At 36.3% G+C, this 7,144-nt stretch overlaps 1 long non-coding RNA gene across 1 annotated transcript; it reads right to left on the bottom strand.

Moving 5' to 3' along the window:
- Positions 1 to 1,362: 1,362 nt before the first annotated feature.
- LOC111608409 lies at positions 1,363 to 6,846 on the bottom strand. The gene is made up of 5 exons (XR_002752642.1): positions 6,807 to 6,846; positions 5,575 to 5,691; positions 5,342 to 5,494; positions 1,913 to 2,014; positions 1,363 to 1,809 (listed from the first exon to the last, which is right to left on the bottom strand). It is a non-coding gene; the product is annotated as an uncharacterized LOC111608409 (long non-coding RNA).
- Between the last annotated feature and the right edge of the window lie 298 nt (positions 6,847 to 7,144).

The following is a 7,144-nucleotide window of genomic DNA, read 5'->3' as shown; positions in this document are numbered from 1 at the left end:
GAAAAACTGATATAGTTTGAATATTTATTAGCAGAGTTCCATGATTACATCTTGCCATGTAGTCTGGTTGTTTATAACAAACTACTAACCTTGATAGCTCAAACTACTAACCTTGCCAGCTCAAGGTTAGTAGTTTGAACCTTGAATTAACCAAAACGTATAGAAACAGCAAGTTATTCAATATTCTGTTTAATTAAAGAGATCAAACAGAAAATGATAATAGTTTTTACACATTTTAACATAAAATGCTTCAAAATTAAATAAATGTGCATCATCAGAAGCTTTGGACCAATAAGCTGAGGACAAAGCCAGATAGTGTGGATCAACTTGCCTGGAGAATGTTGGCCTCTATCACAGGCAGGAGAAACGTTGGTGTAAAACTTGGCCAGACGTGTTTATATAATAAGTGCAATAAACAAGTTTGCATTGAATTAGATTATGTCTGGCACAAATAGAGGACTTATGCACTAATGACAGGATTAGTGTCCAAAGATCCTCTGAACATTTGGATAAGACATATTTGATAAATTAATCTATTTAAATTGAGTAAATGCAAAACATTATGTATTTGAAAGTGGTGAGAGTTTTAGATTGTAAAAGGTTAAAGCTGGACGATATTCCCCAAATATTTTCCTGTTGGTATGAAACTCATACCTTTAGCTCAGAGAACAGGTGATTATGCAGAAAAAGCTATTTCACTCTTAACTCTTTATTTCTTCATGTTTGAGGAGGGATGCATTTTTTGACAAAGCAAATTATTCATGTGGCAACAGCCATTCAGTTATCTTAAAAAAATCCTTCACTCACACCTAATTTTATTCCCTCTCTCCTTTTACCCCCAGCCTTTCAGTTCATGTTTTTAAATCATTTCAGTCAATCTTCCTCAGTTGCATCAGATTAAAAAATAAACATTTAGAATCAGAAAAGTACACAGAATTATTTATTAATGCATTTATTCAGCAAAATTTGTTTTTAGAGAACAACAGCAGTGAAGTATTGAGGATGTTTACAGAATTTTGCTTGGTCTTATCTTAGTGAATTTATAGAGAATCAATGAAAAGAAAAAACAGATTTATTAAATGAATTATGCATAAAAAGAAAACCTGGTAGCAATGCAATTATTTCTATCAGCTAAGAAAGTAAGACAACTACTTTCTCTCTGAGTCTCTCCAGGTTGAATTTTACATTCATGTTGGTTAGTTTTCCATTCAAACTCTACAATCTTGGGCTCTGAAAGCTTTTAACTTTGATTAAAACAAGTTTTAATATTAAATCAAAGAAAATGAAACATGTTTATTCCACATCTATAACTTCAAGTCAATTTATTTTTTCAAAACTAAACATTTAGAATCAGATCGGTACTGGACCCAGAATAAAAAAAAAATTGTGTTTACTGAGGAAGATTATTTTAGTATAGAACAACAAAGTATAGAGGATGTTGTTGATTATAAAATGTTGCTTAGGTAACCAAGCTATAGAATCAAATAAAAAGAACAGGTTTATAAAATGAATTGTGATTAAAAAGAAAACATGGCAGCAATTCAGTAGCTTCTGTGAGCTAAGAAAATAAGTTAGAAAACAACAGAGGCACCAACAGGAGCAGCAGGGTGGGACTGGTGCTGCTGGCGCTGCTTTTGCTTCCTGGGCTGATGGTGCTGCTAGCGCTGTTGCAGTAGTTGCCCCGGCAGCAGCTAATCTTTGCTCCAGGGTGCTGTGAAGTTAACTGACTCATCACTGAAGAAAAATGATCTGAGCACACCGACTTAGAGGCACATCCCTTCATCATGAAACTTACTCCTACTGCATGTCCTGTGAAAATGAAAATAGTTATGATACAAGTAACACATTTGGATCTGGTCTTAATGTTCTTGTGATGATAAATATGAAGCATGCAAACATGTTGGCCTCTTACCTTTTACATCAATGCAGTAGTTTTCATCCCCTACACATTTAACGGTTTTCATGCAGTTTTCTTCATCACAGCTGAAGCACATTTTTCTATTTGGAGTGGAGACTAAAATACAGAGATAGTTATTCAGTTTAAAAGAAATTAAGAATTATTATAATTTTTTCTTAAAAGCTTTAATTTTTTGTCACCAACTTGTTTCTTCTAAAACATGTATATGAAGCTGGAATTACAAAACTAAGTGTATTCTGTTTTTTACTAGAACTACCAAAGATTCCCAAAATGGGAATCTTCATCCAGGTACCAGAGAGGGGCCAGTTTGGCCCTCCAAGAGAGGGTGTGAAGAGGCGCCTTTGTTATGTAAATAAGGCCATTACTACCCTGTTCCAAGGACAATCAGCGTGAAAGTTGATGTAGTGAGTTTGGCTCTCCTCCCCCCTGCTCACCAAATGCAGTATATTTCAAGTCCCATGCATAGTTTCTCTTTGCATGGTAATTCTTACAACAAATCCTGATGTTGTTTTCTAAGTTTTGTCCCTCTAGTATCTTGTCTTGACTCTCAATTTTCTTTTTTAAACAACATGTTAACCAGTTTAATAGCAGATGCGCTCTAAAACTTTGTATATTTTGCGTCCTTTGTTTACGGCTTTTTTTTTGTGCAAACTTTACAACAAAATTAAATGTCTTTTCTTAGTGGTTAAATTATCAGCTAATAAACTGTTCATGATCTACTGCATACGTTTTGTTAGGTCAGTTGTTAACCTAACAAGCAACAACAACTGCACCATTTAATTGATTTTAAATGTGTACTATAGGCAGAAATGTCTGACCACTAGCCTATATTAATTATTTAGTAATAAGCTGTTGTAGTGACTGGTGGATGGTTATGGTCTTTTCTATAATTTCTTCTCTGAAATTGCAATAGAGGACTGGGGTTTCACAGCACACTATGGTGAAAAGTCAATTTAATGATGTCGATGAAAGGATGTTAGCTGCCATCTTCCAGGTGTGTTCAGTTGGAATCAGAGAGTAATTAGCAGGAAAACTAAGAGTACTTGTTCCATGCAGGTCATCTACATCCTTTCAACAATTGTCAACGTCTAAGCCTATCACACTGCATGCATCCTCACCCCCGTCTGTTGACTGCCTCTTCTGCTGTTGGTTTTGTAGGTTTAAATACTCAACAAGCTGTCGATCTTTTACACAGCATCAATGTTATTCTTATCTCTATAAAAAACACAGAAATAACCCCCGGCATTTATGACATGGAACCATAAAGAAATCGAAAAGCAAACTCTGGTCTACCTAATAACCAGGGTTATTAGGTGTGGTTTGAATGCATAAGTATGTGCCAAGCAAAGTGAATACCATTCCAAAAGCAAAACGTGAATTGTAGGTCAAAGCATTCTGGATAAATAAACCAAAGCAAATGTGCATGTCTTGCGCTAGCGGGAGGAATTGCTGGTAGTCTTTTGCCAAAGATAAAAATGAAGTCATACAACTGCTAAAATCTGACGTGACTCTGTTTTTGTTTACATGTCATGATAATCATTACATTCAAAATTGTAACATCTGTTACATTTTAAGTTGATAAGATATGCTTTCACACTGCATTGTGTTAAACAAATGAAACCCCATTAGCAACTTGTTTATCCTCTTGCCTGTGAAAATGCTGCACTAAGAATCACTGAAGGAAATGACAGAACAAAATCTGAACAAGACAGTAAGCACAACTTGATTCTTAAAAATGTAAGCAAAAGTGGGGTGGCCTCAGATTTTAGCTGTTGTTGGATGTTTATTTTGTCTTTGGGTAAATGTGAAAAAACAAACACTGTTCAACAAAATCTGCTCAGCATGAGTCGGGGATGAGGCATCAAACTATGGAGAATGTTGTTTTTCACACAAGTACCCTCTGCTGTAGTGCGTTTCCTGCTTTTGGAGCGGTCTCAGGACCACTTGGCATTCACGTATACATTCAAACCGCACTACAGTTCACTTCAGCTGAACCGAGACCTAGGCTTTTAGGAGGACCAGAGTTCACTTCTTTGGTCCGCATTAGAGTTTGAGTACACATTCACACCTCCCTAAATCAACCAAATTTTCTAGGCAAATGAAAAAGAGTATTAACGTGGGCTAAAGAGGGCTGGTGTGAATTTACCCCAATTCTCCTGAAACTTTGGGAACCTGTGGCAGATGTGTGCAAATCCACTCTCAATATCTTGTACATCACATGCCAATGTGTTATAAGTGGGAAAGGAAATGCAATTTTTTTCAACTTGTGGAGAAGATGAGCTATCTTATGCTGAAGATTGCTGTGTATTTTATCCAATTCACTTGTGAAAAAAAAAATCACAAATGCATTGAACAAAGATACATTTCAAACATTTTTCATGTACAATATCAATAAATACAAAGTTACACAGAAGCAGCACAGCGGTGTGGTAATTACCAATGTCTCCTTGGAAAAAAAGATCTCCAGTTTGAATCGTAGCCTTGGATTTATTCTGTAGAGTTTGCGTTCTCTCGTGCCCTAGTGTTTGGACTTCCTCTAGCAGTGCTAAAGCATAAATATTAATAATATTCAAAATACCTTGTTTTAGTACATCTAAGTAGCCATCTTGGTGTGTTTCTGTGTTAGCCCTGTGTTGAACTTTAAATTCTCCCTAAGATACATTCTGCCTATCATCGACAGATAACTGTATCCAGTTTTTGGGCCTGAATAAGATGTAAGCTGGTACAGTAAAAATGTCAGAAGAACATTTCTGAATTGCTTGGGTAAAGGTATTGGTCTCTGTAACTCAATTCCATTAGGGTTGATAAAAATGTAAATGCAATAAAGAACCTTGGATTTGATGAAAATGTTTACATTAAACACTTTGGTGAGCACACTTGAGTCTATGAAACACAAAATTCTGCCTTTTTCACATGCAAATGGTAAAAATTGAGTAAAAAATCTTAAAAATAAATTATCTTCTATTCCATTTACATAATTATCCACTGAAATGTTTTAAAATTAAGAGAAACAGTGCAACTGCACGTCTGTTTGCAGTCATTTTTATATGTATAAAATGTGAGCATACGCCTAAATGTTGAATTGGGGAGTGGGGAGAAGGTGACTTTAACTGCTGTGTTTTGAGCGTGAAAGTTGATGTAGTGAGTTTGGCTCTCCTCCCCCCTGCTCATCTACAGGGATGCTAATTAGACCATTCAGAGTCGTCAGTTTGGCCACATTTGGATGCTAATAACCCAGTTTGGCCCCTCTCGGTAGCTCTAGGAAGATACCCAATCTGGCCCCTCTTGGTAGAGATAGGAATTTCTCAAAATCCTGGTAGTCCTAGTGTTAATCCAAATCTATAGTTAGTTAAAAAAAGTTAGTGAGCACTGCAAATTCAAATTGTGCAAAGTATTGAAAAACATAATCAATGAATTAATTACCAAGTTTTGTGTAGTTAATCTGGGCGTTGCAGAGATCTTCACTGCAGCACTTGCTGTTTTGTACAATTCTGTAAGCTCCATAGTTGACAGAGAAGCTAATACACAGTTCAGACGTAATGCAACCTTTGGAGTTCCGCTCAGACTTTGCACCACCTGTAATTAAAGAACACAAATTTTAAAATGATGAGTTCCCAAACTAAGAATCATCAACAGGAAACCTCACAAATACGTACCTAAATAATAGCCTTTTGTTGTTACTGAACAACTATAGTTCTTTGAGGAACATTCAGTTGTTTCCTTAGCGCAAGTTCCATATTGGTCAGGTTCACATTTACATTTCAGGTTGTCAGCTAATTAAAACAAGAAGAAAATGAACATTTATTGTCAACAAAAGTATGAAGGAAACTATTATATACAATTATTTCTAAATGCCAAAATCCTTTTCTTAACCAAGACAAAATGGCTGAATCACATCAGCACAAAATAGAGAGAGGAAAGAAAAAGTTTGAAAGGTTTAACAAGAAAAGTAGAAAAGAGATTATTATTGTAATTTTTAATGGGAGAAAATCTAAATATAATGAAATCACACTAAATAATGCAATGTTAGAATAATATTAATCGTAATCAGTGTTGTATAAAGTACTGAAATCTCAGAGTCAAGTAAAAGTACAAGTACCTCTCCAAAATATGACTTTGGTAAAAGTCCAAGTCACTGACTGAAATGTTACTTGAGTTAAAGTCTTAAAGTATCTGAAACTTCTTGTACTTAAGTATGGAAATTACTGTAAAAATGGATGTACTCAAGTAATGTAATGAAAAGTACAAGTAAAAAGTAAAACAAAGCAAATGCAGTTTGAATGACATTTTTTATATTTTGGTAAACTTGTCAAATACACTTAAAATAATGTACCCAACCAAGTGCAGGCAAAATTAAACCTGCTAATAGATATACCTGCAGGCATCATTTAGTTAAGAAAATTAGGTGCTTTACCTATAGCACAAGGTTAACTTAACCTGCTTTACAACTGAACCAGCTTCTTACTCCAGGACAGAAAATACAAAGTTTTTGTAAGCCTTAAGTTTTCCCTTCAAGTAAGGTCAGTGCTGAAAATGAGAAAAAAAAATAGTACAGAAAATGCGGCCAACATGAAGAAAAAGAGCTGTTACGATTACTCTACTTCACAAATCAGTGAATCAGTCAGTAGGTGGTGCACACAACTGGTCATTATGCAAAAGAAAAAAAACCCAGAAAACTTTGGAGCGGGGGGAGTGCTGCCCGCACTGACGCGGCTCAGGGATTACGTGACACGCAGCGCCGTGCGTAGTGCCCTATAATGCACTGTAAGCTATGTAATGTGTTTTGAGGCAATTGACCAAAATCCCGGACAATTTTTAAATTCCCCCCGGACATCTTTTTGGGTCTGAAAAGTAGGACATGTCCGGGAAAAAGAGGACGTCTGGTCACCCTATCACCAGCTGGTGGTTCCCCTGGAGCCGTGTCCGACGTAGTTGCAGTCGTTGTGGTCTCCGTCTCCTGCTCCATGTGGCTGTTCCTGATTGCGAGACTTGCTTTGTGTTTAATGGGAGAAGCGAAACAGGTGTATCCTATTGGTGGTGATGAACAAGCCCAGGCAAGCAGGCTACGGACTTTGTTCGGTAGCCTGCTTGCTACTTGCTAATCAGTAGGTGGGGTCAAAACACTTGCGTTTCTCTCTCTCGCTTTTTTGTAACGAGTAACTAAACCACACATTGAAAATGTATCGGAGTAAAAGTACGCAATTAAGTTCGGAAATATAGTGAAGT

Source organism: Xiphophorus maculatus, chromosome 4 (assembly GCF_002775205.1).
Source record: "Xiphophorus maculatus strain JP 163 A chromosome 4, X_maculatus-5.0-male, whole genome shotgun sequence".
NCBI lineage: Eukaryota > Metazoa > Chordata > Actinopteri > Cyprinodontiformes > Poeciliidae > Xiphophorus > Xiphophorus maculatus.
The sequence above is the reverse complement of the archived record's forward strand: the minus strand, read 5'-3'. Positions and strand labels throughout refer to the sequence as shown.